General features: G+C 36.9%; 1 pseudogene; it reads left to right on the plus strand.

The window, feature by feature from the left end:
- The first annotated feature begins 2,235 nt into the window (after positions 1–2,235).
- On the plus strand, positions 2,236–3,142 carry LOC102282152 (olfactory receptor 4C13-like; annotated as a pseudogene).
- The last annotated feature ends 8,256 nt before the right edge of the window (positions 3,143–11,398 follow it).

The raw sequence follows: 11,398 nt of genomic DNA on the forward strand, positions 1-11,398 counted from the left end.
AAGACTGCTCCATACATCAGTGTCTCTTTTGCTGTCTCGTATACAGGGTTATCATTACCATCTTTCTAAATTCCATATATATGCGTTAGTATACTATATTTATGTTTTTCCTTCTGGCTTACTTCACTCTGTATAATAGGCTCCAGTTTCATCCACCTCATTAGAACTGATTCAAATGTATTCTTTTTAATGGCTGAGTAATACTCCATTGTGTATATGTACCACAGCTTTCTTATCCATTCATCTGCAGATGGACATCTAGGTTGCTTCCATGTCCTGGCTATTATAAACAGTGCTGCGATGAACATTGGGGTACACGTGTCTCTTTCCCTTCTGGTTTCCTCAGTGTGTATGCCCAGCAGTGGGATTGCTGGATCATAAGGCAGTTCTATTTCCAGTTTTTTAAGGAATCTCCACACTGTTCTCCATAGTGGCTGTACTAGTTTGCATTCCCACCAACAGTGTAAGAGGGTTCCCTTTTCTCCACACCCTCTCCAGCATTTATTATTTGTAGACTTTTGGATCGCAGCCATTCTGACTGGCGTGAAATGGTACCTCATAGTGGTTTTGATTTGCATTTCTCTGATAAGGAGTGATGTTGAGCATCTTTTCATGTGTTTGTTAGCCATCTGTACGTCTTCTTTGGAGAAATGTCTATTTAGATCTTTGGCCCATTTTTTGATTGGGTCGTTTATTTTTCTGGAGTTGAGCTGTAGGAGTTGCTTGTATATTTTTGAGATTAGTTGTTTGTCAGTTGCTTCATTTGCTATTATTTTCTCCCATTCTGAAGGCTGTCTTTTCACCTTGCTAATAGTTTCCTTTGATGTGCAGAAGCTTTTAAGTTTAATTAGGTCCCATTTGTTTATTTTTGCTTTTATTTCCAATATTCTGGGAGATGGGTCATAGAGGATCCTGCTGTGATGTATGTCAGAGAGTGTTTTGCCGATGTTCTCCTCTAGGAGTTTTATTGAATGAGTAAAGTTGTAATAGGTAACTAACATAACAGTAGATTTTATTTGTGCTTGTGTTAATCTGTGTACATCTGTATAAACGTATAGTTACCTATCTTTGTACATTACCTTAAAAACTTTCTGTTCTCCATATTAACTTTGCATTTTTAGAACTTTTTAAATAAGGATTTCCTCTAGTTTAAAGATCTTTTTTTACTGAAAAACTGTGCAATAATTATTTTTTATCCAATTTTTTGGAAGCTATATATTAATTGAATACAACTATGTTGAATTCAATGTGAAACATAATTTTGAAGAATAGTAAATATCAATTAACAAACACTATAGTTATCTTGAAAGGAAAAACACTCAGTAACATACTTTTTCCTAAAGGCAATTAAATATTTTCATATTTACCCCATAAGATCCATCAGAAACTGTTAAACTTCCCAACTTCCCTTTCAAATATTTATTTTGTCTCTTATAAAGTAGAGAGCAATAATAAACAGAGAAGAATAAAAGAACACACGAACTCCTCCTAGGTTTATGGTCTGGGGAATAAGGCATATTCTTACCCATATTGAATGACAATTCACCAAGCATTCACTTATCATCTAATAGATTTCAGACACAGCAGACATCATGTCAGGCACCATGGTTAGTGAGAAAACACAGTTGAATAGTTTATGTATTTTGATTGCTACCAGGTGGATTCACCAGTGAATTCTGCATATTTCCCAAAACCCTCTGCTTACGATAAATTTTATTGACCGTGTCTTTCTTTCCAGTTTGAGCTGAGGGTTCAAATGTAAATTCTCATGAAAAAAGAAGTAACTCTTACCTGTGTGTGGCACCTGTCACCTTACAAGATACAAGACACACCCCTAAGAGTTAAATGCAAGCTGTAACCTGACAGAGGAGGGCTTAGAAACACAGGGCACTGAGATACTAAGCAGAGGCACATGGAGCTGGAACCAGAATGAGAATCCAGATCTCATGGAGATAGCCCAGTGTTTTCACAGTGAACTACAGATCATGTGTTTCCCTATAGGTAATTTACAGGTTACAAGTACAAGGTGTCTGAAGAGATGGAAAGCATCACAGAGAAAATAAGAAAGTCATGAAATAAGGACTGGGGCAAAGTGCCAAGGACATGCTCCACAGTTCCAGTGACTGCTTTGTTTTTGTTCTAAGAAATTCAGACTATCATGCTATCATGATTAATAAGTAAAATTTTCAATTCCTTTGTAGGTAATTCAGGACCCAAGAACATATTGCTTCTTAAATGGAGCTCCCCACATCTCCCAACAACATGACTAAATTTCTTCTCTTGGGACTTACTCAGAATCCACAACTGCAGAAAATACTCTTTGTTGTCCTTTTGCCCATGTCCCTATTCATTGTGCTTGCCACCCTCCTCATAGTCATCACCATCTCCCTCAGCCCCACATTTTGAGTTCCCATGTACTTCTTTCTCACTCACTTGTCCTTCTTAGATGACTTCTTCACCTGTGTGAGCACACCCAAATTGATCACTGACCTGCTGCACCAGAGGAGAACCATGTCCTGGGGTGGCTGCCTGAGTCAGCTCTTTCTGGAGTACTTCCTGGGAGGAGTAGAGGTTATTGTCCTCATTGTCATGGCCTATGACCACTACGTGGCCATCTGCAAGCCTCTGCACTACACGACCATCAGGCAACAGGGGCTCTGCCAGCTCCTGGTGGTGGTGGCCTGGATCGGGGATATCCTGCATGCCACTGTGCAGATTCTTTTCATGGTAGACTGTGGCTCAAATGCCATTGGTCACTTTGTGTGTGATTTCTTCTCATTATTAAAACTTGCCTGTAGCCACACCTACACGTTTGGACTCGTGGTGGCAGTTAACACATGGGGCATGACCTTGCTCATTTTCCTACTCCTTACCTCCTACACAATCATCCTGAGCTCCCTGAAGTCCCATGGCTCTGAAAGATTACACAAGGCCCTCTCTACATGTGGCTCCCACTTTACAGTAGTGGTGCTCTTTTTTGTCCCTTGTATATTCACCCATATACGTCCTGTGGCCACTTACCCTGCAGACAAGTGGGAGACCGTGTTCTATGCAATCCTGCATCCCATGTTAAATCCTATCAGTGAGAAATGCAGAGGTGAAAGTTGCCATGAGGAATTTGCTAAAGAGGAAAGTCACTTAGAATGCTCATGATGCCAATAAATTGATGATTTACATTGATAAATAGTATTGTTCTTATAGTAAATTTTGTTAGAGTGTAAGAAATTTTTCAGATCATTGACATAAACAGAAAAACTCAGAACAATTATTATTTATTTAATTATTTAGTATTCACATATTTTAGGCATTTTGATAACTTTTAATATACTTTCTAGAGAATTCAATGTTCATGTTCATAGCTCCAGATTAGGCAGTGGAAAGAATAACTATAAACCTCTTGTTTGATAACTGTAAAGTATTTTTTCTCCAAAGTCTTACATTTTATTTACTAAATTTTTCATATATGTTACTTGCATGAATTTTTTCCCCCCATAGGACACTGATCTCAAAATTCTTCTTTTTTTTTTTTCCCAGACCGTGATAAAGCAAAAAGAGACTGAAATTCTTAGGCAGTTGCACAGGGAAGGGAGATTTGAATAAAGAAATCAAAGCTGAAACAGTGTTTTTATACTATGAATTGACCAAAAGCCAAAAGAGAGGCACCCACAGAAGGAGGAAATAATAATTCACAATCTAATCATTTTCTTGACATGAAAAATAAACCAGAAATGTTGAAGTTAGTCTTCATTTGCTCTTTTTTTTTTTTAACTTTACAATATTGTATTGATTTTTACCATATATCAAAATGAATCCGCCACAGGTATACATGTGTTCCCCATCCTGAACCCTCCTCCCTCCTCCCTCCCCATACCTTCCCTCTGGGTCGTCCCAGTGCACCAGCCCCAAGCATCCATTATCGTGCATCGAACCTGGACTGGCGACTCATTTCATATATGATATTATACATGTTTCAATGCCATTCTCCCAAATCATCCCATCCTCTCCTTCTCCCACAGAGTCCAAAAGACTGTTCTATACATCAGTGACTCTTCTGCTGTCTCATATACAGGGTTATTGTTACCATCTTTCTAAATTCCATATATATGCATTAGTATACTGTATTGGTGTTTTTCTTTCTGGCTTACTTCACTCTGTAAATAGTCATTTGCTCTTTTTAGAAAAAATATTCTTAATTGCTTGTGATATGTTTAGGTGTATAGATAAGAAAATTATCTGCAGTCTTAACAATTCAGTTTATCTTTCCAAGAGATGGTGTCAGTATGCTGTAGCCTTACCTGACATATAGGAATATATTTTAGCATGACAAGCTTTTTCTTTTTGTAAGTTCAAGTATACTAGTCCACTTGCATTAAAGCCTGACATTAGTATGTCAACATAATTTTTTAAAGCAAAACTCCTCTTCAGAGTTCTTTCCCATTAGTGAAAACAAGTACCAGTGTTGGTCTTTCTAAAAGTGAAGTGGCTAACGTAAACTTTCAGGAAAGTTGTGAATACTTACAGGACATAGGTTATCTTACATTATCACATCACTAGTAATTAGAGTTTCTGAATTACAGCACTCTAACTCATGGTTTCTTCTCACAAATGTCAGTTTATCAAGCTCAGTGGTTAATCGGAGCTATTTCTTCCATAATTTGACCACATAGCAGTATGGTACTGGGGTGACTGTCTTTACTAAGCTGTGCAAGGCTATTTCAGGAGGCAAGAATACACAATGGAAAAAAAAAAAAAAGTGTCTCTTCAACCACATTCTCTTACACCATATACAAATATACACCCTAAATGGATATAAAGATCTAAATGTAAGACCAAATCTTATAAATCCCTAGTGAAAAACACGGGTAGAACACTCCTTAACATAAATAACAGAATATGTTTTTGAACTTTTATATCTGTCCAATACAATATTGTAAAGTATTTAGCCTCCAATTAAATAAATTTATAGTAAAATTATATATATATATATATATATATATATATATATATATATATGAAAATAAAAGTAAAAATCTCTTTGTGGTCTCAAATGAAAGCCTGGCCATTTTCAAAGTCCTCTTGTTCTCTGTAGGACTTGAATCCCATTTATTGTCCCATTTGTGGGAACTTTCACACAGTACTTTCAGTCTTTCTTGTATGATTATTAGAATTAATCCATATCTTTAGTGAAAAGAGCATTTAACCTGTTGTGTTTAGCTCCTGGCTTCCTCTCTTTTCGAATATTGACCCCACACAACATTTACTCCTTGTTAGTTCTCTAATGCTTTCAAACACATGAACTGTACATCTTTCTTGCTCTTCTGGTTGTTTTTAATGAAACAGTTATCCCAAAACCACCATTCTTGTTTTTCCATGTAACAAAAACTTTCACTCCATTTAATTTTCTAGTTTGAATTTAGTGGTATCTCATAGAGAACAACCATGAATTATTACAGATTTTGAGGCATTATATCAGTTTTGTTATACTTATCGTTGTCTAGGGGGAACAGTGGTAGATAGGAATAGATTGGGAGTTTTGGATTGACATGTACACTTTGCTATTTTTAAAGTTAAATGTCTTTAGATAAGAAATTAAAATAAATTGAATTGAAAAGTAAAAGACAGAAACAAACAAAGTTAGTCTACAGGGATCTTTATCATCTCAGACAGTTGTTTTATGAATTAAGGATAAATTCTCCATCTTTTGCTACTTACTGGTAAGAGAGGAATGAGTGCTTAGATGTATTCCTTAAAAATTGAAAGTCTTAGATGTAACATCAGAGTTGATGGATTTCATTCACTTCCTAGGTAAGCTGTAAACCACAAATATTTGGTGAGATTTAGCAGATACTATGGAGAAGGAAATGGCAGCCCACTCCAGTGTTCTTGCCTGGAGAATCCCAGGGATGGCAGAGCCTGGTGAGCTGCCGTCTGTGGGGTTGCACAGAGTCGGACACAACTGAAGAGACTTAGCAGCAGCAGCAGCAGATACTAAGATCTTCAGGTGGTTCAATGAAGTATTGAATGACTCCTTATCTAATCCCTTATGACCCACAAAAAGCAATATTGAACTAAATATATGTGGGGATCCAGATGCTCTAAGAAACCCATATTAAGGCTTGCAAAGAAGACAACAATGAAAGCCATCCAGATAAAAACTCTTCAGACAAAGGCGTAGAGGGAACCAATTTCAACATAATGAAAACCGTGTATTACAAACCTAAAGCAAGAATCATTCACAATGGTGAAAAGCTGAGAGCATTTTCTCTATGATTAGGAATGAAGACAAGGATACCCACTTTCACCACTATAATGTTGGGAGTCTTAGCCATGACAGTCAGAGAATAAAAATACAAGGAATCCAAACTGAAAAAGAAGCAAATTCTCACTATTTGCAGATGATATGACACCATACGTAAAAAATCCTTAAAGATGTTACTGGAGCTCGCCAATGAATTTGGTAACATTGCAGGATACAAAGTTAATACCTATGAATTACATGCATTCCTTTATACTAACAACAAAAGGTCAGAAAGAGATAGTAAGGAAAAATCCCATTTATCATTGCAACAAAATGAAAAAAGTGCCTAGGAAAAACCTACCTAAGGAAGTAAAAGACATGTGCTCAGAAGCCGATAAGACACTGATGAAAGAAATAAAAATGACACAAACAGGTGGAGATATATATCATGCTCTTAGATTAGAGGAGTCAGTACTTTGAAAATGACTATACTACTCAAAACAATCTACAGATGCAATGCAATCCCTATCAAATTACCATTGAATTCTTGCTCACAGAATTAGAACAAAAGATTCTACAGTATGTATGGAAACATGAAAGACAGGGACAGCCTAAGAAATTCTGAGAAAGAAACAAAGAGACAGAAGAATCAGGCTCCTTGACTTCAGACTACACTATAAAGCTACAGTAATCGCAATATTATGATACTGGCACAAAACAGAAATAAAGATCAATAGAACAGGAGAGAAAGCCCAGAGACAAACCTTTGTCACCTAATCTGTGACAAAGGAGGCAAGAATATAGAATGGAGGGAAGACAGTCTCTTCAATAAAAGGTGTTGGGAAAGCTGGTCACCTTCGTGTGTTTCAACTTCTTGAAATTAGAACACTCCTTAACATAAGACACAAAACTAACCTCAAAAAGGGATTAAAGGTCTATATTTAAGGCTGGAGAGTATAAAACTTAGAGAAAAATATAGGCAGAACACTCTTTGACATAAATTGCAAGATATTTTTTGACCCACCTCCTAGACTAATGAAAATAATAACAAAAATAAACAAATGAAATCTAATGAAACTTGAAAGCTTTTGCACAGCAAAATAAAAGACAACGCTCAGAATGGGACAAAATATTTTCAGACAAAGCAACCAACAAGAGATTATCTCCAAAATATACAAATAGTTCATGTAGCTCAATATTTTTTAAAAAATCAAAAAATCTAAAATGGTAGAATGTATGAATAAATATTTCTCCAAGAGTACATCCAGATGGCCAAAAATCACATGAAAAGGCACTAAGTATCTCTAAATATTAGAGAAATGTAAATCAAAAGTACAATCCGGTGTCACCTCAGATGGGTCAGAATGGCTCCCATCAAAGAAATCTACAAACAGTAAATGTTTGAGAGGATGTGGATAAAAGAGAAACCTCTTATACTGTTGATGAGAATGTAAATGGCTGCACTCATTATGGAAAACAGTATGAAGCTTCCTAAAAAAAAAAAAAAAAACAACTGAAAATAGAATTACCATTAGAACCAACAATCCTACTCCTGGGTATATAACCTGAGATAATCATAAAACAAAAAGATCCATGTACCCCAATGCTCATTGCAGCACTACTGAAAATAGTCAGGATGTGTTAGCAACCTAAATGTCCATCAACAGTGGAATGAATAAAGAAGATGTGGTACATATATGCAGTGAAATACTACTGACCCATAAAAAAAATGAAATAATGTTATTTACAACAACAGGGATGGTCTTAGAAATTGTCATACTGAGAAGTAAGTCAGACAGAAAAAGACAAATATCATATCGGTATCACTTATATGTGGAACCTCAAAAGGAGTATAAATGAACTTATTCACAGAGTATAAATAGTGTCACAGAGGTAGAAAACAAACTTATGGTTCAGTTAAATTCAGTTCAGTTTAGTCGCTCATTCATGTCCAATTCTTTGCGACCACATGAATCACAGCACGCCAGGCCTCCCTGTCCATCACCATATCCAGGAGTTCACTCAAACTCACATCCATAAAGTCAGTGATGCCATCCAGCCATCTCATCCTCTGTCATCTCCTTCTCCTCCTGCCCCCAATCCCTCCCAGCATCAGAGTCTTTTCCAATGATTCAACTTTTCACATGAGGTGGCCAAAGTACTGGAGTTTCAGCTTTAGCATCATTCCTTCCAAAGAACACCCAGGACGGATCTCCTTTAGAATGGACTGATTGGATGTCCTTGCAGTCCAAGGGACTCTCAAGAGTCTTCTCCAATACCACGGTTCAAAAGCATCAATTATTCGGTGCTCAGCTTTCTTCACAGTCCAACTCTCACATCCATACATGACCACTGGAAAAACCATAGCCTTGACTAGATGAACATTTGTTGGCAAAGTAATGTCTCTGCTTTTGAATATGCTATTTGGTTGGTCATAACTTTTCTTCCAAGGAGTAAGCATCTTTTAATTTCATGGCTACAGTCACCATATGCAGTGATTTTGGAGCCCCCAAAAATAAAGTCTGACACTGTTTCCACTGTTTCCCCATCTATTTCCCATGAAGTGATGGGACTAGATGCCATTATCTTCGTTTTCTGAATGTTAAGTTTTAAGCCAACTTTTTCACTCTCCTCTTTCACTTTCATCAAGAAGCTTTTTAGTTCCTCTTCATTTTCTGCCATAAGGGTGGTGTCATCTGCGTATGTGAGGTTATTGATATTTCTCCTGACAATCTTGATTCCAGCTTGTGCCTCTTCCAGCCCAGCGTTTCTCATGATGTACTCTGCATATAAGTTAAATAAGCAGGGTGACAATGTACAGCCTTGATGTACTCCCTTTCCTATTTGGAACCAGTCTGTTGTTCAATGTCCAGTTTTAACTGTTGCTTCCTTACCTGTGTATAGGTTTCTCAAGAGGCAGATCAGGCGGTATGGTATTCCCACCTCTTGAAGAATTTTCCACAGTTGATTGTGATCTACACAGTCAAAGACTTTGGCATAGTCAATAAAGCAGAAATAGATGTTTTTCTGGAACTCTCTTGCTTTTTTGATGATCCAGCAGATGTTGGCAATTTGATCTCTGGTTCCTCTGCCTTTTCTAAAACCAGCTAGAACATCTGGAAGTTCACAGTTCTCATATTGCTGAAGCCTGTCTTGGAGAATTTTGAGTATTACTTTGCTAGTGTGTGTGATGAGTGCAATTGTGTGGTAGTTTGAGTATTCTTTGGCATTACCTTTCTTTGCATTTGGAATGAAAATGGACCTTTTCCAGTCCGGTGGCCACTGATGAGTTTTCCAAATTTGCTGATATATCGAGTGCAAGACTTTCACAGCATCATATTTAGGATTTGAAATACCTCAACTGGAAGCCCATCAACTCCACTAGCTTTGTTCATAGTGATGCTTCCTAAGGCCCACTTGACTTCACATTCCAGGATGTCTGGCTCTAGGTGAGTGTGAGTGATCACACCATCATGAATATTTGCATCATGAAGATCCTTTTTGTACAGTTTTTGGTGTATTCTTGCCACCTTTTCTTAATAGTGTCTGCTTCCGTTAGGTCCATACCATTTCTGTCCTTTATTGAGCCCATCTTTGCATGAAATGTTTCCTTGGTATCTCTAATTTTCTTGAAGAGATCTCTAGTCTTTCCCATTCTATTGTTTTCCTCTATTTCTTTGCATTGATCGCTGAGAAAGGCTTTCTTATATCTACTTGCATTTTTTTGGAACTCTGCATTCATATGGATATATCTTTCCTTTTCTCCTTTGCTTTTCACTTCTCTTATTTTCCCAGCTATTTGTAAGGCCTCCCCAGGCAGCTGTTTTGCCACTAAGTACAGTGGAAACAGGCAACTTACTGAAAAAATAAATCATAGTAATGGTAGTGAAAGTATTCCAAGATCTCAGAAAAAAAAAAAAATGGAGGCAAGAATTGAGAAGCTGCAAGAAATATTTAATAAAGACATACAAGATACAAACAATACAATACAAGATACAAACAATACAATAACTGAAATAAGAAATATCTTAGAAGGAATCAATAGCAAAATAATTGAGGCAGAATAATAGATAAATAACCTGGAAGACACAATAGTGGACATCACTGCCATGAAATAAAGAAAAAAGACTGAAAAGAAACAAAGATCGTCTAAGAAACATCTGGGACAACATTAAATGCACCAGCTTTTGTATTATAAGAGTCTCAGAAGAAGAGGAAGAGACAAAGGACCTGAGAAAATGTTTGGAGATATAATAACAACAGTCTTTCCAAACTTGTGAAAGAAATTTGGGTTGTTTTCACCTGTTGGCCATTGTGAGTATTGCTGCTATTTACACTGGTATATAAATATCTATTAGAGATCTCTGATTCTATTCTTTTGTGTATAAAATACCAAGAGCATAGTTATATTTAACTAACATATCCTGTTTACAAAGGGAATTTCAAAAGTTACAATAATTATTATTAAATATGTCTACTGTTCTGACAGACCCAAAAGATAGCAATGAAAATAGTGTAAAGCCAGCTATAAACACTTAAGTGTTAAAAGTGGTCAATAGATCAAAAAGTTAAACTCTTTCTAATGGAAGTTATGAATGGAAGTCTTGAATGTTCAGGCAACAACTATGAACTGTGATTATTAATTTTCCATTACAAAGCACATGTGTCTTTCTTATTGTGAGTGCAGATATTTAATTATATTTATATGCAATTTTAAGCAGCTCTTTACAGGAATCTCTTCTCAGCAGGAAGCCTTTTCCTTGTCACTTTATCAAAGTTACATCATAAGTAACCTTTAACGGAGAAGGCAATGGCACTCCACTCCAGTACTCTTGCCTGGAAAATCCCATGGATGGAGGAGCCTGGTGGGCTGCAGTCCATGGGGTCGCTAGAAGTCGGACACAACTGAACAACGTCACTTTCATGTTTCACCTTCATGCATTGGAGAAGAAAATGGAAATCCACTCCAGTGTTCTTGCCTGGAGAATCCCAGGGATGGTGGAGCCTGGTGGGCTGCTGTCTATGGGGTTGCACAGAGTCGGACATGACTGAAGCGCCTTAGAAGCAGCAGCAGCAGCAACCTTTAACCAGACACCCCATGCTCTACTCATTTTCAGCACAAATGCACCTTTCAAATATTTTAGCTTATAACAACCGCTT

This window comes from Bos mutus, chromosome 19 (genome assembly GCF_027580195.1).
Source record: "Bos mutus isolate GX-2022 chromosome 19, NWIPB_WYAK_1.1, whole genome shotgun sequence".
Classification (NCBI taxonomy): domain Eukaryota; kingdom Metazoa; phylum Chordata; class Mammalia; order Artiodactyla; family Bovidae; genus Bos; species Bos mutus.